At 44.9% G+C, this 22,432-nt stretch overlaps 1 protein-coding gene across 2 annotated transcripts in view; it reads right to left on the bottom strand.

The window, feature by feature from the left end:
* The window catches only part of NOD1 (nucleotide-binding oligomerization domain containing 1), a 51,218-nt gene extending 34,620 nt beyond the window's left edge, over positions 1 to 16,598 (bottom strand). The window contains exons 1-2 of one of the 2 annotated variants that reach the window (XM_011972216.1): positions 16,425 to 16,560; positions 1,187 to 1,276 (exon numbers count right to left, since the gene is read on the bottom strand). The gene's annotated coding sequence lies outside the window, so the exon portion shown is untranslated. Of the gene's footprint in view, positions 1 to 1,186; positions 1,277 to 16,424 lie in introns of both variants that reach the window. The other variant, XM_011972214.1, reaches the window with a different exon arrangement.
* Between the last annotated feature and the right edge of the window lie 5,834 nt (positions 16,599 to 22,432).

Below are 22,432 nucleotides of genomic sequence, written 5' to 3'. Positions count from 1 at the left end.
TGTTTTTGCTGTTTTTTTTTAAAAAAAAACAAGGGACTTCCAGTCCTGGTTATAATAGAATAACTTGTGGCTCACACAGAGGACAACTGCCGGTGAATGGATTGACAAAGTATAGCATATCCATACAGTAGAACACAATTCAACAATAAATGCCAACGAAACAAGAATACATCGTGAATGAGGGTCACAGATACTACACTGAGTAAGAGAAGCCAGGCTCAATAGAGTACATAGGGCTGGGTGCAATGACTCACACTTGTAATCCCAGCACTTTGGGAGGCCAAGGCAGGTGGATCACTTGGGGCCAGGAGTTCAAGACCAGCCTGGCCAACATTGTGAAACCCTGTCTCCTCGAAAATACAAAAATTAGCAGGGCATGGTGGCGCACACCTGTAATCCCAGCTACCAGGGAGGCTGAGGCAGGAGAACTGGTTGAATCCGGGAGGTGGAGGCTGCGGTGAGCCAAGATTGTGCCATTGCACTCCAGCCTGGGTGACAGAGTGAGACTCTATCTCAGAAAAAAAGATTTCATGCATGTGATTCTGAAAATCTGATCTAGAAATCAGATCAATGGTTTCCTGAGGCAGGGGGCAGATGGGAGTGGGGAGAAATTGACTGCAAAGAGGAATAAGGGTCATTTCTGGGGAGATAGAAATGTTTTGTGTCTTGATTGCAGTGCTTGCTCTCTCCCTTTTATACAGTCACATATGTGTGTCTGTATGTATGAATATACATATAGATACATACAACTTGTCAAAAGTCAGCAACCCATATGCTTGAAATCTGTGAATGTTATTGTATGAAATTACACTTCCATGAAATTGATTTTCTTTTACGCAAAGGCAAAATAAAGTTTTTCCAGGTAAAAACTGAGACTTTGTTGCTACTGTATCTGCATTAAAATAAATACTAAATAGAGTTTTTCAGGTAGAAGAAAGATGATCCCAAGACAAAAACAAAAGTGATGAGCAATAGGAAGTGTTAATAAGCTGGGAAACAGAAATGGGTACTGACCAAACTATACTATATTAATATCTTGTGAGGCCACCAGGACCCATCAGGAAATGATTGACCTCGAAAGGAGTCTCACCTCCTGGAGAGCAGCCAGGACTCTGTCCCTGAATCATCGGGTGGCCCCAGAGAAACCACAGATACACACACACTCAGTGTCACTTTCACCCCAGGCTCAGTGTCACTTTCATCCCAGGCTTCTTTCTTTCCTTGCCCTGTCCCAGGGGACTCTGAGAGGAGATGTGCATTTCTTATAACTGAAATACTAAGATTTAAAAAAAAACATTATAAAGATGTTCTCTACATGTACCTTTCTATGTTTTAATAACTTTTTCTGTAAGTATAAAACAATACCTGCTCACTGTAGAAAACTTGGGAAATGCAAAAAAAAAAAAAAAATTTTAGAGGAATAAATTAAGTTCCCTATTACTCACATGCAGTAACCACTATTCTCATTTTGGAGCACTTCCTCTCAGCTTTTCTCTGTGTGCATTTGCGCCTACACTGACTTTTTGCATGTTTGGCTTCACACCATGTTTTTGTTGTACTCTTACCATGATCTTGTGTTTCTTTGTAACTGCTAAGGCCCTCTTTTGAGCTGCAGAAGCTGGCTTCCAGATGACCTGGCTTCTAGAAAGCAGAATGCTTTGTTTTCCCTGGTTTTTCTTTCATAAAGAAGGGTAAGAACTCACCTGCCACTCTGCTGCTTTAAAGCTCTGCATCTGAGAAATTCCACGTGCCAAAGAGAGGCTCAAAGATAATGGCAAACGGTCTCCCTTTCCTCGGCCTGGCCCTGCCTGCCTGAACTGCTACAGCAAACCTGGACACCTTGCCCAGCAGCCTCTGCCAGCTGCGAGTCACATGACAGTGCTCTCCCATTAGCGTGACCCACAGGATAGCTGCGACGGGGTGGGCAGGGGCAGAGAGTGGTGGGACAACTCCATGAGGTTGCAGCCTTGTTCATTCCTTCTACAGAGATCCACTGAGCACTTCCTCATGTCTGGCCCTGCGCTGTGCAAGGGCTCCAGCAGGGCCTAGTCTGATAATAGCTAACACCAAGTGTTTTACTAGGGCGTCAGCATGGATGTTAAGGCTTTATACACATGGTGAGAGGCAGGACAACATAGGGGTTACATCCGTGGTGTCTGGGATCTCTAGAGACAGCAGTGTTCAAATTCTGACTCATGAACAAAGTAGAAGGAAGTTCCCGTTAAACGGACCATGTTTGTTGGTGATTTTAGGCTGTGGGGAACAGGGGCACTCTCAGGTTATGTCTGTTCATGGGACTTTATTATAAGATCACTCATTATAAGGATCATCACTTGTTAGCAAGTTAGCCATCCTTTCTGTGCCGTGATTGCCTCAAGGTAAGAGTTCCTATCTCAAAATGTTGCTGTAAGGATTAAGTGAGTTAATATGCACAAAATGCCTAGGCCAGGGCTGGCACTCAGTAATGAGCGAATCATTTACTAATTTCTATTGTCTCAATCCTTGCAACAACCCTAGATGGCAGGGGTCATTGTTACCACCAATTTACACATGAGGAAACCGAGGCACACAGACGTCAAGTAGCTCCCTGCCCTCACAGAGTTTATAACTGGGCAGGATCGACAGACACAGAACAAGGAATCACAAGTATGGTGAATGTGTGGAAGAAGAAATGAGCAGAGAGAGACAGGGGGGTGCTGTGGCTCTCAAGAGCTTCCTTGGGCTCCAGCCAGCACGATCACAGAGGTGTCTGCTCCACTGCAGCCCTCTGTAATGGTAGGTGACAGGGAGACCCGGTTAGAGCTCCTCTCTCAGGGAGTTTAAATTTGAGCCATTTAGAGAGATGCTGAGTCCCAAAAACCCACAGTACGTGTGGGTTTGACTGCCCACAGCTGAGGCCACCAGCCACGCTTCCTTTATTTTGTGTATCTTTATAATAAACCCCCATGAACATAGAGAGCCTAGTGCGCCCCTGTTCTCTGCAGCCTAAAAAACACTAGCAAACCTGATCCATTTAGCAGGAGCTTCATGCTGTGCAGAATCACCCAGCAGTGGTTTCCCTGCTCCAGTGTGACTATGAGTGCCTTCCCTCTAGGATGAGCAGACAAGACTGGACTCCATCCCAACTGATGGGGCCAGATTGAGAACAGAAACCTCAAGAAAGTCATTTCCCATCATCCACACTGGCCTCGTGATTTCACTCTTTTTTTAGGCACCCAATTGTTGGGAATCATTATTTGCTCTTTTGTTTAATGTTTATATTTCAAAATAAATAACACAGCTTTCCACAAACTGGTGTTGCAACAGTAGCAGCTAAGATTCCTAACAGATCTAAGCTGTGTTGTAAAACATTCTTTAGCAATGTAGCAGATGCTATCTTAAGAGTTACAACCCAGTGTTCTTCACCAGTGAGCTCTGTGTAGTCAGGCCATTCTGTAAGTTTTTCTACTGTGATACTTTCTATATAGGTTGGAAACAAATACAAGCATAAGCAAAACCAAGGCCAGCTTTGCTGGCATCCAGGTCATATGGAACCTGGCCCAGTGCCATGCCATCCTCCTCTGCTCCTGTCCTGACCCTCCCTCCTCAAGCTCTGACCACTTCTTGAAGTGAGTTCCCAAACAGCTCTGCTCTCTGCCACCTTGGCGGCCACAGGTAAAGGCCAGTGATTTTATGTACACAGAAAGGACTGGCTTCTAGGATATAACTTTATGGGTCATAGGAGAGTTTTCAAAGACTTTCCCACCCCTTCCTTGAAAACCAGCACAGTGGTAGAAGTATTCTGCTCATCAAACAGTTCAGGTTCTTCTCCTAGACACCTGGTAAGATTACACTTCCCTACCCCCTTGAAGTTACAGGCTTTAACTCACGAATCATGAGCAGAAGTGGAACGCGTTGCTTTGGGTAGGAGGCTTTTAGGCATCACTGCATAATTTATCAATGTGCAATTTTTTTTTTTTTTTTTTTTTTTTTGCTTCTGGCACTATGATTAGCACAAGACGGGGGCAGCTCCATCAGCTCAGGCCCACAAATAACCACAATGAGTAGCTCTTGCCAACTCGCAATGGACATAAGATATGAGGAAGAAATCAACCTTGATTGTTTGATAGCCAGGCATGGTGGTACATGCCTATGGCCCTAACAACTCAGGAGGCCGAGGCAGGAGGATCACTTGAGCCCAGAAGTTCAGAGTTCAAGGCTACAGTGAGCTATGATCACACCACTGTACTCCAGCCTGGGTGACAAGTGAGACCTCTGTTTCTTAAAAAACAAACAAAACAAAAAACCTTGGTTGTTTGAGCCCACTACAGTAAAGGACCCCTCTTAGTACAGAAAAGTCACTACAACCTTTTTTCAGATACTATAAATGTTTATGGAATTAAAATTTAAGATAAAATATAACACCATTCCCTGTCTACCTCAGACTTAGCAGTCATCTATATAGGGAGATACTACTTCACTAGGAAGAAAAATAGGCAGAACATGCACCCTCTTTGTTTGTCCTGAGGTTACATCATTCACCTTCTCCCAACTCGTGTTGGGTCCCTGGTCCTGACACCTCACTCTACCCCTCACTTGGCCCCACAGAACCACAGCCATCATCTCTGTTAGAATTATTGGGTGGGTACCCATAAAAGCCAAGCAGACCAGTGATGAAAAAGAACATGGTGGAGCTGTATGTACTGACATAGAAAGATCCACAAGACATCCTGTCAATCGAAAAATGCAAGTTGTAGAAAGAAATATAAAGTACAATAACATTTATATGGCTTGCCCACATCCCCTGCCCTCCAAATACACAAAGCACTCCACATTTTCCATAGGCATACGTCTGTGAATGTAAACGCCAAGAAAACTACCTGTGAGAAGACACACGGTGTGAGAATAAAAATTACTTCTGGAAAGGTAGAGGACACCAGGAGTAGGGTAGTACTTTTATTCATAATGTTTTATAAGAAGGCTATACACTTGCATGATTAAAACATTTTAGAGCCTTTTCCTCATGAGGGCATCTCAGGACATCTCGAGGCAGGCCAGCACAACATTCTCAGCGACTGCCTTCTTTTGAGGAACTGTGACTTTCAACTCAAAGGGCCCATCTGCCCTAGAGAAAAAATGCTCGGTCTCATTAAACTAAACGATGGTTCATTAAGACCAAACAAACTCAGATGAGATGTTAAGACTTTCTGTGCACCTGTACATAAATAAAAAGCTCTTCCTGTTTGGCAAAAGTATCACAGTAAATCTGATGGGATTGTGGGTAGGAACAGTTTTTTGTTGTTGTTGTTATTTTTGTTTGTTTGTTTTGAGATGGAGTTTCACTCTTATCACCCAGGCTGGAGTGCAATGGCGCGATCTCGGCTCACTGCAACCTCCGCCTCATGGGTTCAAGTGATTCTTCTGCCTCAGCCTCCTGAGTAGCTGGGATTACAGGCACCTGCCACCACACCCGGCTAATTTTTGTATTTTTAGTAGAGACGGGGTTTCACCACGTTGGCCAGGCTGGTCTTGAACTCCTGACCTCAGGTGATCCACCTGCCTCGACCTCCCAAATTGCTGGGATTACAGGAATGAGCCATCACTCCCGGCCTGTATCTTGTTTTAAATTTAGTAGAAGGCCATCAACTTAGGATGTTACCATTAAGCCTAGTCAGAAATAAGGAATATAAAGTGAAAAATAATCAGTCCCCACAAAAATAGTACAGAGCAAAAGTCAACAATACTGGCTTTCCAGTGGATTTTTAAAATCCCAGAGCCACAAGAAATACCATATTGAAGAAATACTCAATGATTGCCAAACGTTTCATTTCCTTTGTCTTGTATTTCCTCTTTTTTTTCATATAACACATACCTCTGAACACTTTACACATTAGCAGCTCTACTGCCTTCTGGAACATTCTGATACCAAGTGATGTTTTAATTTTGATTTATCAGTAGCAAATGGATGACGTCCAAGGGGCCTCACATTTTCCCACCCGGTATCAGCTCCCCAACCCAAATGGTTATTATTACCAAGAAAACTGGCTCAGATTCTGTTTCCTTTTCTGTTAAAAACACATCCTATCACTAAAGTTTAACCAGCAAATGTCATCTCTGGTGAAGTCACAACCTGCTATACACAATATGGGCTTCTAAGACATTCTGCCCACCACCATCCTGGACATTAGGAATAGATAACTGATATTCATTTAATGAATGAACTAAGTTAAAGCCATCACTCCTCACGTAGGTGCCTGCCTACCTCAGAGGTGATATAACCCAGATTGTAAATGTCAATTAGAGTGGGCTCCACCAACCCCAAGCATAACTTGCACACATACATCCATGAATGTGGGGATCACATCTGGATTCTCCTTTGGGAAATGACTTCTCTTGAATATGATTCATTTTGGTGAACTTAATCCACAGACTCCACAGTTTTACAAGTAAAGAAGATAATTCTACTCTACTTGTTGACATGCACTGCTTGGATGTTCAGGGTTGTGGTGATGACGTGAACAACAGGCTTCATCATTCTGCAAGGTACCCAACAGCCAGCTGGGCAGATGAAGCCATGCCAACAGCATCTGGCAGGAGCCAGCACCGAACACATTTTACACAGCTTCGACAGAGCTGCATGGAGAACACACACGCTTGGTCAGCTCAAACAGGGTCCTACTTTTCCTGCTGCACAATCCACAACAATCTGTGTTTTGTTGTTGTCTGTTTGTTTTTCTTGCTTGGTTTACAATTTCTTAAGGAACTTAACCTGGAAAACAAGCCTGGTCATGTGTGCCTCTGCCATACCAGAAAACTATAGACAGCCGACTCTGGAGAAAATTTAGCAGATGGATGAAGCTACAGTTATTATTGGAAGTTTTTTAACTCCATTAACACTCATTGACTTTAAGTATCTGAAAGCACTTAATCCCTCAGAATTTGAAAGCAGATGGAAGTCAGTCCCTCTCGGTATCTCCTTTCTCCCTCCCGGCTTCCTTCCCCTCCCTACTCCCTCTTCCCTCCCTCTAGCTCCCTCTGTCTCTCATACAAAGTGCCTTATAGTGTGAGCTCCAGACACACAGACACTGCCACCCTGCCTACAAAGAAAGGAATGCAGACACAGCCAACGTCAGCATTTGGGGTGGGACCACAGTGGAATGCATACGTCCTTTCACAGCTGCCAGGGCCTTCTGGGAAGTCCAGTGCCTGCCCCCACATCTCTCAGAGCCAAACATCTTCTGATCAGGAAACTCTGTTCAGAGTGCACAGAGAGCCAGCTCCTCCCCTCTCTGCTGAAATCCTGGGCTCCTGAGGTCAAACAGAATGTTGTCCAAGCCACCTATTTTAGAGATGAGAAAACGGAGGCCCTGGGCAGGGCCCTGAACTTGTCTGGATCAATCAAAACTAGCATCCAAGTCTCCTGACCCCGAGACAGTTGCTTCTTTTGTTTACTTCTGGCCAGAGTAGCCCCCTCAGTAGCCCAACATTTCCTCCATCCCCCCAAGCGGGGATGTCACCTGTCAGATTGGGAAAAGCGTCGGGTTCCCACCTTACTCTGTTTCTCCCCTAAGCCCATCTCTCCCTGCTGGGAGGGCCCATGGTATTCTATCCCCACCTGCTTCAGAGGGCATGAAACCTTGTGTCCTAAGTTGATTATTTCCCTTTCACATTGCTTGGTAGTGGCAGTGAAGGGCACAGACTGTAAAGCCAGGCTATCTGGTTCCAATCACCAGCTATGTGACTTGGACAAATAATGCTCTCTTCTGTGCTTCTGTTTTCTTCTCTGTAAGTACAGATAATAACTGCACCTACCCCATGTAGGGATCTCTGTGAGCATGCAATGAGTTAATACACATATGTACGGTATTTAGAACAGCACTGGTCACATAGTAAGCACTGGCTGTGACCTACAAGAGGGCAGCCTAGGCCAGCATTTCCATCTGTCATCTTCAAGGCCAGCACTGACGACAAGGGAGAGTGTCCATCTGGTGAGTCACCATATCTCCAGCACATAGAGGGTGCTAGATAGGAACCGTCGAATGAATGAATCCGGCCCGGTACACTGTGAATAGCAGGTGCTTCATCATGTCCACTGATATGTGGATTTTCATAATTCACAGGCTCACTTAGGGAATGCCACTCACCAAGTTTATTGGTGAATAAATTCAATTTTCCATCACCAATATTTTCTATTGCTCTAAGGCATTTCCCTTCGCTGCTGTCTTTAAAAGGTTAACCAGAGCCCAGCTGTCAATCTCAAAAGCATTGCCTGTGCAACTTGGTACTTAATCACGTACTGCTTGACACTTTCTTGGTTTTATGCAGGCTGTGAAAAACAAAGTTCCAAAAACACTGCACTTGATATTCATCTCTGAGGGGCCAGTGAGGAAAAATATCTTAACGAAGAAAGCCAACAGAAAACAACGGAGCCTTGAAGTGGAAACCGGTTTCCTGGAACTCCACTGTGAGAGGGCTGAAGTGTTCATGCAGAGGAAAGTGCCACCGAAGTGGCCGATCTGGAAGCTGGAGGACATCTGGATATGGCATTGAACTGACACAGAAAGTGTCTGGGGCTCATCAAATGAAAAGCACTCCACAAGAACAAAATATATTAGTCACCACCGAAGTGGGAGTTGAAACTGGGCCCGCAGCAAATAAACACTCTGCTGATCACTGGCCAAAATGCTTAGTCGAAGACCTTTATTCACCCCACTGAACATGTATACACAGTCAGCAAGCATCTAGGACACAAACCTGTCACAGAGCTAAGTGGGAGAGTACCCAGGGATTTACGTGTGGTGACCCTGAGTGGCATTAAGAGGTTGAGAAGATGACAGAGCCATAACCCCTAAAGTATCTGCCCCAGACATGGCACCCCCTGGGCCAGGACTGCTCTCTTCCCTCACTAAGTGAGGTCCCATGTTAAGCAGAAGGCCCGCCCCACCAGCCAAGATACACCTGGCCTGCAACACATCTGGCTCTGCAATCTCATGATCGCTTCACAGCAAGGAAGGAGAAACAGGGTCAGTGCAGATGCCTGGAAGCAGCCAGCATGCGGTGCTAAGGATGTGGGCCCCACACAGTGGAGGCTTTTCCTGTGACCTGAAAGCTCCCAATAAAGAATTTCTTTTTTCCAAACCCTGGGCCTCCCAAGTGCATGCAAATGACGAATTCAGATTTTCAAAGGTGAACAGAGCCGGGAAGGCACCCGCTTTGGGACTTCTGGGCAATAGCTAGGAGGAGCAGAACAGACTAGCGTGGAAAACTGACAGCCCTTCCCATAGTCAGGGGGCCCTGACATTTGGTGCCTGCAGATTCTGAACCCCTGACCCACACATGCCCAACCTCCCTCCACTCTGCGGGGTCTTTTGTTCCTGTTTCCAAAGAGCCAGGAAGGACTGGACTCCACCCTAGTCCATCCACTGAAGTTCCGGATGAAGGACGCTGAGTGCCTAGGAGGCCCACACCCATTTACACTCATCTGTCCCAGAAAACTACGGAACAGGTGTTGTGGGCTGGGCAGACCTGGCTCCAAATCCTGCTTCTGTCTTTTTCACTTTGTTTTGAGCCTCAGTTCCCTCATCTGGAGATTGAAAACCATACTCTCCAGAATTGTTTTACACACTAAGACAAGGTTTATATAGCTTAAGAAGTAGAGATTGTTCATTATCTGAATAAACAGAGGTGGTTAATGATCTTTTTCTTGTATATTATGAATGACAGGGAAAAGTCAGGAGGGAAAATTCCTCCAAAGTTTCCCTCTGCACTTTAGAATAAAACCCCAAATCCTTACCCAGCCCAGGAGGCCCTGCTTGGCCTGAGTATGTCTCATTATTTAGCTCTGTACCCTCCTGGGCTTGGGCCTTACCACAGCAGCCACTCAACACACCCACCTCTGGGTCTTTGAACCCGCTGTTCCCTGCATCCAGCATGATTTCACTCTTTTTTCCATCCCAAGTCCTAGTTGAAAAGGCTCATTCCTTGAGAGGTATCCCCAGACTCTCCTAATTCTAGTTCCGCTCTGATCTCCTGTCTCATGACATGCTATTGTTTTCACTTAAAGCACTTTCCACAAGTTATAATTATGTATTTACTTGTGTGCTTACTGCCCTAACCTCCCACTTATGGACTGTTGCTTATGTCCCTCCAAAGTTCACATGGTGAGGGAGGACCCCCAGTTTGATGGTGTTTACAGATAGGGCTGTTGGGAGGTGAATAGGTTTAAATGAGGTCAGGGAGGTGGAGCCCCAGTGATGGGATTAGTGCCCTTATAGCAAGAGACATGAGAGAACTCTTTCACAAACCAGGAAGAGGGTCCTCACCAAACTCCCATGCTGGCAACCAGGTCTCACACTTCCAGCCTGCAGAAGTGTGAGAGATAAATGTTTGTTGCTTAAGCCCTCCAGTCTCTGATAGTTTTAGCAACCCAAGCTGACTAGGACATCCTCTCCACCCCCCAGCCTACAAATTCCATATGGTCAGGGGCTGGGTCTGTTTCATTCATTGCTGTAATCCAAGTACTTAGTAGACTCCTGGCACCAGCAAGATTTTCTGATAATAGTTGTTGAATTAACATGTTGCAGAATTGAAGCCCCAAAATGCCAGGAGGAACCAAGAGCTACAAATAGCCTTCTAACAGCCTTCCACACCAGGGTGGGGGGCCAGCAGAGCACTTCACAACCACAGAAAGTCAGAAAAACAATTACTACCTCATTATCAGGAATGCTAAAGCAGCCACACCTCACTCAACAGAGAATTTGCCTTTCTGGGCCCCCAAATTACACTTACCCAGACCTCAGGGAAGATTGCCAGAACTCAAGAAGAGGCCAAAGCCACTGGGGTAAAGGAGAGGGAGGATGAGTAAGGAATGCCAAAAAAGGTGGTGTACTTAGAACAGACCACTGTACCTTCGATGTAATATTGTTTTCAATACTGTTGTTGTCCACCTGAGTCTCAACCTGGGATCTCCTAGGCCTGGTTTCTGTCTTCCAAATACCCCCCACATCTGTCTGGGTGAAGGCATGTTTTATGACACAAAGACTAACAATCTCAGTGCGTCAAGATGACATTTATCTCAAAAATAACATTGTAACCCACTCTAATAATGTTAGTCAATACCAGTGTCAGATTTTTTTTTTCAGTTGATATTAGATTAACCAGCCTAAGCAATGGATGAGGTTTAAGGTTATCTGGAAGTGGGAGGAGGCGACAGGAGGAGTGAGCCTCCACTTTCACTTCCTAAGTAAGCTGCTCTTTGGAAGCAGGGGCTCTGTTTTCCAGAAATACGGCCCTACACAGAGCATAAGCACATCTGACTATTAATGGCAGGTGGTGGGCTTTAGGAGGTAGGTAGAATAAGCAGGGGCTGGGGTACTCACTGAGCAGCTGGGGCAGTGGTTAAGAACAGGGACTCTGCTTCAAGTCCTGGGATAGACTTTGGGCTACTTGTTTAATCTTGTTGAGCCTCAGTTGTCTCCTCTATAAAACAGGGCAAATGATAACCACTGCACAGGGTCACTGGGAAGATAAAATACGCTAAAAAACAAACAACAAAAACCCTAAACTCTTAGAACAGTGTGGGACACAGGAAGTCTATGTAAATGCTATTCTTATTTAGGGTCTACCAGATCAGGCCTGTCATCATTTCATGTAATCAAACCAAGCCTCAAAGCAATCTTTCCAGATAGGTGGAGTTAGCCCATTGTACAGATTCAAAAGCCAAGGCTCAAGAGGATTAAAAACCTTATCTGAAGTCACACAGCTAGGAGAAGGAAAGACCAGCCCTGGAACCAAAGTAATCATCATACTCTTTATCATCATAATCATGACTTACTAGAAGGTGAGTGATGTGCTAAGCACTTTACATAGATTAGCTCATCAAATACTGAAAACTACCCAACAAGAAAGGCATTATTGTAACTCTTTTACAAAAGAGGACACAGAACTGGAGTGGTTAAGTATGTTGGCGAAGGTCACACAGTTAGTTAGGGCAGCAATCCCCAACCTTTTTGGCACGAGGAACTGGTTTTGTGGAAGACAATTTTTCCACAGATGGTGGGCGAGTGGGGGTATGCAGGAGATGGTTTCAGGATGAAACTGTTCCACCTCAGATCATCAGGCATTAGATTCTGATAAGGAATGCGCAGCCTAGACCCCTCCCACGTGTAGTTCACAGTACGGTTCCCCTCGTATGAGAATCTGATGCCGCCGCTGATCTGACAGGAGGCAGAGCTCAGAGGGTAATGCTAGCTCACTGCTGCTCACCTCCTGCTGTGTGGCCCAGTTCCTAACAGGCCACCGACTGGTACTGGTCCATGGCCTAGGGATTGGGGACCCCTGAATTAACGAATAAAATAGGAACTTGATCCTGGTTCTGACTCCAAAACCCATTGTTTCTTCCATTTCAGCCCCACATGTATGGTATACGTTATAGATCCAACATCTCTATTTGAAATCATCAACATGCCTGTTTTCATATTAAGTATGAAACACTAGGCCGGGCACGGTGGCTCACGCCTGTAATCCCAGCACTTTGGGAGGCCGAGGCGGGTGGATCACGAGGTCAGGAGATCGAGACCATCCTGGCTAACATGGTGAAACCCCGTCTCTACTAAAAATACAAAAAAAATTAGCCTGGCATGGTGGCACGTGCCTGTAGTCCCAGCTACTCGGGAGGCTGAGGCAGGAGAATGGCGTGAATGCGGGAGGCAAAGCTTGCAGTGAGCCAAGATAGCACCACTGCACTCCAGCCTGGGTGACAGAGCAAGACTCTGTCTCAAAAAAAAAAAAAGAATAAACACTAGCTTTGTTAAATGGAGTCCAGGAATGACCCACTCACTGAAGGGGCCTGTCTTGTAAGGAGTTAGGATATCCCCTGCCAAAAAAGCCTAGCTTTCCCCCAATTCCTTCCAAGAAGGTTTGGTTTTGAGGTCATAGGCAGCAATCTGGGCATATGTTACAAGAAAGCAGGGGAAGTTCTTACTCATTAGACCTTTAATCTTTTGGGAATTAGAACAAGAATACTCTCCGAAGTAAATCATCATCTGCTCTCGGCTCTGCTACCATGTAAGGAGTTTACTTAGCAATATGTGACTGCCAGGCCCAGTTGCAGGTGGCTCTGAAAATATCTACCAAGTGACTACATTCTCCCAATTCTGACCTTAACCTGTATGGCGGCAATGACAGAACAGAAGGTCAAGGGACATCAACTTTCTGAAACAAACATAATCATGGTAGATGTTCATGCTTTATTAAAATCTTAATCTGCCAAAACCTGGCACTAATCTGGTATTCACTTTGCAATTATCTGGGCCCTTACTACAGTGCTCTATAATTTGGAGGAAAAGGACACTTCAGTAAAACAAATTCTAAAGTGGCAGTTTACTAGAGAGTAACTTTTAATTTCCATACAGTATAATGCAAAATTGCCTTGTTGGTTCTAAGGACATGCCTCATCAGGGAACTCTGCTGCATTAGAGGACCAAGGTAAGATCCCTTCAGAGTGGCATCATCCCCAGTTGGCTCAATGACTCCAGAGACAGGGAGGATGGCAAACGGAAGAGGTGGTGGCATGCTTGCCTTGGCCAACTCTGCACAGGAATCTTTGCCCACAGTTTGGTCTGTGCCACTTCCAGATAAAACACATGTTTAAATAAGAGTTCAAGCCAGGAAGTCTTGCTTGGATAAACTTTCTAGTGTGGGTAAAAAACGTCAACTAACAATGCCAGTGACTACTCACCTCTCACCACAAGAGTCAAGTTTAGAAACAACACTTGCCCTCAACGAGTATTTGATGCACTAAAGAGTTTTTCTAGAAACCAGTTCAGACCTTTTGGGTAAATCAAAGAAGGCCCTTTGTGTGACATGCAACTGACTGTCCCCAGAAGATAAAAGAAAACAGGACTTTTGAAAACTTGCAAAATACCTAGAGCCTCTGCATGACAAAAATTCAGCATCAGTACACATTTTGCCTTTTCTAATTTCTTCTCGCCTAAAACAAATCCCCCCAATAATAAGAATGATAGAAGAAACTAGTAACTTAAACCTTAAATCCTACGTTCATATCTTAGATTTTGAGCAAATATTGAATCCTTTTCTTTGAATGAGAGATAAGACTTTGATAGTCTTGTGTAAGCAAACATCAGTGATCACACATACACTAGAAAAAAAAAATTGCTGCTGTTAGGATCAAAGTGACCGTCCATGATGCACAGAGCATGTACCAGGGTAAAGTTCCAGCTGGGACACAGGCATCAGCAATTGTAGAATTTGGGTTCTCCCTTCCTCAGATCCCTGACTGTCCTTGGTCATTGAAGAAAGATTCACTGTCCCTAGGCCAGGAGTCAGGAGCAAAACAGGAACATCAAGGGTGTGGTCTGAGGATGTTGCCAGCAGGGAGCAACATGCGTGTTGCTACACTAATTCTGAGACCCTGTCCACAGCCCAGCTTTCTTGGAAAGCCATTTAAAAGATATATATGTGGCAACAGAAGGGATGAAGTCTCAAAATTAAGAACAGTTTTTGTGTGTGTGTGTCAAAACATTCATTTCTATCACATGCAGTAAAACTGTATTCCAGAGCCATTAATATGCCCTGGGGGAGTGAGGGGATTTGCAGCCTCAGATTCCAGACTTAAAGCCTGCTAAGGCCCTGAGCTGGGCAGCAGGGTGAGAGAAGGAATGGAGCGTTGAAGGGGACATTTTATAGACAAACATTCTCCCTCATAGTGGCTGTACTAAGTAAATAATTGACAGGCACAAACTGCCACTCCAGTGTCTAATAACTACCCTTGCCAGAGCACCTGCCAAGCACCTGCCAGCGCCACCACCTTCCAGGTGTGTGATGCACATCATCTCGCCGAACTATGCTAGCCTCAGGAGAGAGTTGCTCTTCATTTTACAGGTGGGAAAACAGGGGCTTGGAGAGGTCAAGGAACTTGCCCAAAGTCACAGCATAGAAGTGACAGAATCCGAATTTGGACCCAGATTTGATGGGTTCCAAAGTGTGAACTTACTTCTCCACTCCACAAAAATAAAACCTACTCTTCTTACAATCTTTGAAAGACCCCTCTTCTACCACTCTGCCGTTTGTTTTAAACATAGCTTGCTTATCTGTCTGGCATATTCGGTAGAAGTCTGTACTGTGTCAATGCCTGGCTTGCCTGGATTTCAGCTACCTGGCCCCTGGCATCTACGCCAGGGTATCCACTCCTCTCTAAGATGCATCGTGGAGTTACTCTTTTACTCTTCCCTGAAAGTGATAGTTCAATCTTCAACAGGGGCTTCGAGGGAGAACAAACTCGACTCTTTGGCAAGCATGGCTTCTGGTTTCACTTTTGTTGTTGTTGTTGTTTGTTTGTTTTTGACGGAGTTTCGCTCTTGTTGCCAAGGCTGGAGTGCAATGGTGCGATCTCGGCTCACTGCAACCTCTGCCTCCCGGGTTTAAGCAATTCTCCTGCCTCAGCCTCCTGAGTAGCTGTGATTACAGGCATGCGCCACCAGGCCCAGTTAATTATTTTTATTTTTATTTTTTTAAGTCGAGACAGAGTTTCACCATGTTGGGCCAGGGTGGTCTTGAACTCCCGACCTCAGGTGATCCGCCCGCCTTGGCCTCCCAAAGTGCTGAGATTACAGGCGTGAGCCACCGCGCCCAGCCCTGGCTTCACCCTTAAAGCAGAAAGGCCAGAAGTCATCAAGGCCATGGGTTTACTAGCTTCCCCAGACTTAATTTCAAACACCAACAACCGAAACGTTTCCTAGAATGCAGAGTCAATGGGACATCATCATCTGTCATTTCCTATGTTTTTCACAATGTGCCAAAACCACTGCGCACATTGGAGGCTTTTTTGAATGTGATATTCAGGCGACCTTGCCAAGCATTGTCTCATTTCCTTACTTTGTGGAGCTTGAAACCAAAGGGAAGTTCTCACCCTGTCTCCAGGACCAAGCAGGACACTGGGAGCAGCTATCCCGTCTGCAGGCGGGACTCCATGAAGACTCCATGAAGGCCCCTGTCTGCCCTTCCAGCCTTTGGTCACAAACCCTCCAACGCTGGCTGCACACTGGAATCACTTGAGGAGCTTTTAAAAGATACGGAGTCCTGGGTCTGACTCTGTGAAATTCTGACGGAATTGATCTAGGGTGCAGCCTAGACATCTGGATTTTAAAAGCTCCCCAGGTGGTTCCAAGATGCTGGCACGATTGAGAACCCCTGCCTTCGACCACAATGGGATAAACGATTCCGCTGACGGTGAAGTTCATCCCTCTCAACTTTCGTTACATTCTTCAAACTCGCGGGTGTCTCCGGTTGGTTCCACCCAGAGCTCCTCCAGAGCCGCGCTGCGTTCCGCCCGCACGCAGATCCCGCCTCCCTGCGTCTCCTAGCTCGCAGCGCCCAGGATCCCAGAAGCGTCTGCCCCGCGCGAATCCCCAGCCGCTGAGACTTACTTGGCCACCAGGTTTACAGACTTCGCAGCTGCTGAGAGCTAGAGAAGAGCCCAGAGAGCGCCGTGGTCCGGGGGCGCCGGGGCCGGGGAGCGCCGCGGCCCGGGAGGGCGCTGGGCCGCAGTTGCGCGAGGGAGGGGCAGGACCGGGGCGGCCGCCTCGCGGGCCCGGAACGGGAACTGGCCGCAACAACAGCCTCAGCCGCGCCCCTCTGTTGGCGCGCCCAAGAGCCTGCTGGCTGCTGGGAGAGGCCGCGGTCGGGCGGGGGCGGTCAAGGCAGGGTCCCACCGTGTTGCTGTTGCCGCTAGTCGGGGTCGGGCGCGGGGGGCGAGAGAAGCTGCACGCAGAGGGGCGCCCAGTGCGAGAGGGTGAGCAGCCGATGCCACCGCGCAAGGCCGAGCGGACAGGCCCAAGTTCGCCCAGAGGTGACACACTTAGGAATTCGTGGTGTCATCGTGCCAGGCCCGTCCCCCTAAAAGTGCCTACCCAGCACCTGCAACCAGAGCCAAGGCCTGGACATGATAGGGAAACTTGTTAATAGGCGACACGTGGTCCTGAGGAAATCGAGCTTAGTGTAATCAAATTTTAATAACACTGCATACATTTCAATTTATACTTTTTTAAAAATCTAAGCTTTTCTTCCTATCCTTAAATTTGTTCTTGGCAGTGCACATTTTATGTTCTATGCATATGCTGTAATAAGCTGTAAAGGAGTTTTTAACGTGCTGGTAAATGTCCCCAATAAAATAGTTTAAAACGTTTTGAATGGGGAACGTGTCCATAAAGGATATCGATGCTACAGTAAGTTGTCACTTATTCACACTGAAGAAGTACATATCAATCATATAGTCACTAATGCTTGTATTACAATTCCCATCAGAGGCTGCTTTCTGAGAAAGAGAAAGTATGTTCTTAAATCAAATGTGAAACTGCAAACGTAAAGTTGATAGGATCAAATGTGCCAACTTGTAAGGTCAGGCCTCTGAGTCCAAGTCTGCACTTATACATCCAGATGGCCTGAAGCAACTGAAGAATCACAAAGGAAGTGAAAATGGCTGGTTCCTGCCTTAACTGATGACATTACCTTGTGAAATTACTTCTCCTGGCTCAGAAGCTCCCCCACTGGGCACCCTGTGACCACCGCCCTTGCCTGCCAGAGAACAACCCCCTTTGACAGTAATTTTCCACTATCCACCCAAATCCTATAAAACTGCCCCACCCTGGCAGGGCGTGGTGGCTCACACCTGTGATCCCAGCACTTTTGGAGGCCAAGGCTGGCAGATCACGAGGTCAGGAGATGGAGACCATCCTGGCTAACACTGTGAAACCCCGTCTCTACTAAAAAATACAAAAAATTAGCCCAGTAAGGTGGCGGGCACCCGTAGTCCCAGCTGCTCTGGAGGCTGAGGCAGGAGAATGGCAGGCACCCGGGAGGCGGAGCTTGCAGTGAACCAAGATCGCGCCACTGCACTCCAGCCTGGGCTACAGAGCAAGACTCATCTCAAAAAAAAAAAAATGCCTCACCCCTAACTCCCTTTACTTAAAAAACTTTATTGCTCACACAAAGCATGTTTGGTGATCTCTTCACATGGACGTGTGTGACAGTAAGAACTGGAATGATGGCTAGGATATGTGAACCCCAAATATCTGAGGCAGTGTCACTTAACTTAGAAAGTTTATTTTGCCAAGGTTGAGGATGCTCACCCCTGACACAGCATCAGGAGGTCCTGACATGTGCCCCAGGTGGTCAGAGCACAGTTTGGTTTTATACATTTTAGGAACACATGAGACATCAATCAATATATGTAACATGAACACTGGTTCAGTCTGGAAAGGCGGGACAACTCAAGCAGGGAGGTCTTCCAGGTCACAGGTAGGTGAGAGACAAACGTTGTATCCTTTTGAGTTTCTGATTAGCCTTTCCGAAGGAGCCAATCAGATACGCATTTATCTCAGTGACCAGAGGGATGACTTTGAATAGAATGGGGAGGCAGGTTTGCCCTAAGCAGACCCCAACTTGACTTTTCCCTTTAGCTTGGTGATTTTGGGGCTCCAAGATTTATTTTCCTTCACAGATACTAATTCCTCTGGTCTATCCTTATGTGAGCCTATGGTAGAAAAATTAGACACTTATTTTTCCTTTTCCTCTAGGATTCTGAACTTTACCTTCCATGTAGTAACTTCTCATTCCATGTTCCTTGTCCTGTTTCTCTGGCTGCATTCTGAGTCACTTCAGTTCTGTCTTTTGACTCAGTAATTATTTCGTAGATGTTTGAATCTGTTTTTTAACCTGTCTATGGCAGGCAGAGTAATCTCCCCCCAATGATGTCCACATCCTACCCCTGGAAGCTGTGAATATGGCAAAGGGGCACTAAAGTTGCAGGTGGAATTAAGATTGCTAATCAGCTGACCTAGATGGAGGGATTATCCTGGGTTATTGAGGTGGGCCCAATGTAATCACAAGGGAACTAAAAAGTGGAAGAAGGAGGCAGAAGAGGGAGAACCAGGGAGATGGCAGCCTGAGAAGGACTCGGCCAACATTGCTGGCTTTGAAGATGGATGAATGAGAGTGAGCCAAGGAATGCAGGTGGCCTCTAGTGCTGCAAAAGACAAGGAAATGGATTCTCCCACAGACCCTCCAGAAGGAATGCAGTCCTGCCAACACTGTGATTTTAGCCCAGTGAGACCCCTTTTGGAATGCTGGCCTCCAGAACCCTAAGATAATAAATTTGTATTGTTTAAGACACTAAATTTATGGTAACTTGTTATAGCAGTAGTAGGAAAGTAACACACCATCTATTTAAGTTTTTAATTTTAACAATAATATCTTTATTTTCTAGGATTTTTAGATTTTTTTTTTTTTTGGTCTATTTCTAGCTTTCTTGGTCATTTTTAATAGTCTCCTTTTCTTTGTTGATTTTATAATTTAAAAACTATTTCATAGTTGTTTTTGCTTTTAAAAAAGTTTATTATTGAGACATAATGTTTGTATTTTTATGGGGTACATGTGATATTTTGTTACAAGCATAGATTGTAATAATCAAGTCAGGGTATTTGGAGTGTCCACCACCTTAAGTATTTATCATTTCTTTCTTTCTTTAATTTTTTTTTTTTTTTTTGAGAGAGAGTTTCACTTTTGTCACCCAGGCTGGAGTGCAGTGGCACGATCTCGGCTCGCTGCAACCTTTGTCTCACAGGTTCAAGCAATTCTCCTGCCTCAGCCTCCCAAAGTAGCTGGGATTACAGGTGTCCGCTACCATGCTCAGCTATTTTTTTGTATTTTTAGTTGAGACAGGGTTTCACCATGTTGGCCAGGTTGCTCTTGAACTCCTGACCTCAGGTGATCCACCCACCTCTATCGGGCAAACCCACCCCCAGTATTTTAATGTAGGTTCTTCCTATTTTCCCTAAGTGTCGGCAAGCTGAGAAATAAAGAGAAAGAGTGCAAAGAGAGGAATTTTACAGCTGGGCCTCTGGGGGTGACATCACATATCAGTAGGACCATGATGCCCACCTGAGCTGCAAAACCAGCAGGTTTTTATTAAGGACTTTAAAAGAGGCGGGAGTGTACGAGCAGGGAGTAGGTCACAAAGATCACATGCATCAATGGGCAAAAAGGAGAACAAAGATCTCATGCTTCTGAGGCCAATAGAGATCACAAGGCAAAGGGCAAAGCAAAGATCACAAGGCAAAGGGCAAAATAAAAAACTCCTGATAAGGGTCTATGTTCAGCTGTGCCTGTATTGTCTTGATAAACATCTTAAATAACAGAAAACAGAGTTTGAGGGCAGAGAACTGATCTGACCTCAAATTCACCAGGGTGGGTTTTTTTCCCCACCCTAATAAGCCTGAGGGTACTGCAAAAGACCGGGGCATATTTCAGTCCTTATCTCAATGATATCTTCCCTACCTGCACATCTGTTTATAGGCTCTCTGCAAGAAGAAAAATACGGCTCTATTCTGCCCGATCCCACAGGCAGTCAGACCTTATGGTTGTCTTCCCTTGTTCCCTGAAAATCGCTGTTATTCTGTTGTTTTTCAAGGTGCACTGATTTCATATTGTTCAAACACACATGTTTTATGATCAATTTGTACAGTTTGACATAATAGTGGTCCTGAGGTGACATACATTCTCAGCTTATGAAGACAACAGGATTAAGAGCTTAAAGTAAGACAGGCATAAGAAATTATAAGAGTATTATTTGGGAACTGATAAATGTCCATGAAATCTTCACAACTTATATTCAGAGATTGCAGTAAAGACAGGCATAAAACATTATAAAGTATTAATTTTGGGAACTGATATGTGTCCATATTAAAACTAAATCTTCACAATTTATGTTCCTCTGCTGCGGCTCCAGCTGGTCCCTCCATTCAGGGTGCCTGACTTCCTGCAACATGCCTCAGCCTCCCAAAGTGCTGGGATTATAGCCTTGAGCTACCATACTCAGCCGAGTATTCATTATTTCTATGTATTGGGAACATTTCAAGTCCTCTCTTCTAGCTCTTATGAAATATAAAATACATTATCAATAACTATAGTCACTCCACTCTGATACATTAGAACTTACTCCTTCTCTCTAACTCTATTTTTGTACACATTAACCTATGTCTCTTTATCACCCCAGCTGTCCTTCCCACATTCCCAGCCTGTGGTAACTCTCATGCTATTCTACCCTCTACCTCCATGAGACTAACTTATTTTTAGCTCCCACATGTAAGTGAGAACATGCAGTATATGTCTTTCTGTACCTGGCTTATTTCACTTAACATAGTGACCTCCAGTTCCATCCATGTTGCTGCAAATGACAGTATCTCATTCTTTTTATGGACAAATAGTATTCCATCATATATATATTTGGTTTGTTTTTAAACTTTTTTGAGATCACTATAAATTCACGTACAGTTGCAAGAAAGAGAAATTCATGTATCCTAACCCAATTTTCCTCAGTGGTAACATCTTGCAAAGTTATAATACGATATAACAACCAGAAGATATACTTTAATACCGTCAAGATACAGATCATTTCCATCACCACAAAGCTCCTTCATGTTGCTCTTTATACAACCTCATCCTCTACTTAACTCTTGGCAACCACTGTCTGTTATCCATTTCTACAGTTTTGTCATTTCAAGAATCATACATAAATGGAACCATACATTATGTAACATTTTGGAATAGTTGTTTTCCATCAGCATAATTCTTTGAAGATTCATTCAGGCTGTTGCATGTATCAATAGTTCTTTCCTTTTTATTGTTAAGTAGTATTGCTTGGTATGAATTACCACAGTTTGTTGAAAGACATCTGCATTATCTCCAGATTTGGACTATTATGAATAAAACCACTATAGGCATTCATATACAAGTTGATGTGTGAACATAAGTTTTCATTTCCCTGGGAAATGTTCAGAAGTGCAATTGCTGGGTTGAGAAACTTACAAACTTTTTCCCAGAATGACTGTACTATTTTACATTCCACCAGCAATGTATGAGGATCCAACTTCACAGCATACTCACCTGCATTTGGTGCTGTCATAATTTTTGGTTTTAGCCATTCTGATGTATGTATAGAGCTACTGATACATTATTGTGGTTTTAGTCTGCTAATAATGATGTTGAACATCTTTTCGTGCACTTATTTGCTGTGTCTTCTCTTGGGTGAAATGTATCTTCGTGGCTTTTCTTCATTTTTTTTGTTTTGTTTTTTATTTTTTGAGACTGGGTCTCACTCTGTCACCCAGGTTGGAGTGCAGTGGTATGATCATGGCTTACTGCAGCCTCCACTTCCTAGGTTCAAGTGATCCTCCTGCCTTGGCCTCCTAAAATGCTGGGACTACAGGCGTGAACCACCATGCCTAGCCTCTTTGCTTCCTTTTCTGATTGGATTGTTTACTTTTTTACTGTTGAGTTTTGAGAGTTCTATATTTGGTGTGTAAATGTTTTCTCCCACTCCTAGCTTGTCTTTTTGTTCTCTTAGGGTCTTTCACAGAGCAAAGGTGTTTTTTTTTTT

Source organism: Mandrillus leucophaeus, unplaced genomic scaffold (genome assembly GCF_000951045.1).
Source record: "Mandrillus leucophaeus isolate KB7577 unplaced genomic scaffold, Mleu.le_1.0 Scaffold128, whole genome shotgun sequence".
In the NCBI taxonomy this organism is placed as follows: Eukaryota; Metazoa; Chordata; class Mammalia; order Primates; family Cercopithecidae; genus Mandrillus; species Mandrillus leucophaeus.
This window is presented reverse-complemented; position numbering and strand designations above follow the sequence as displayed.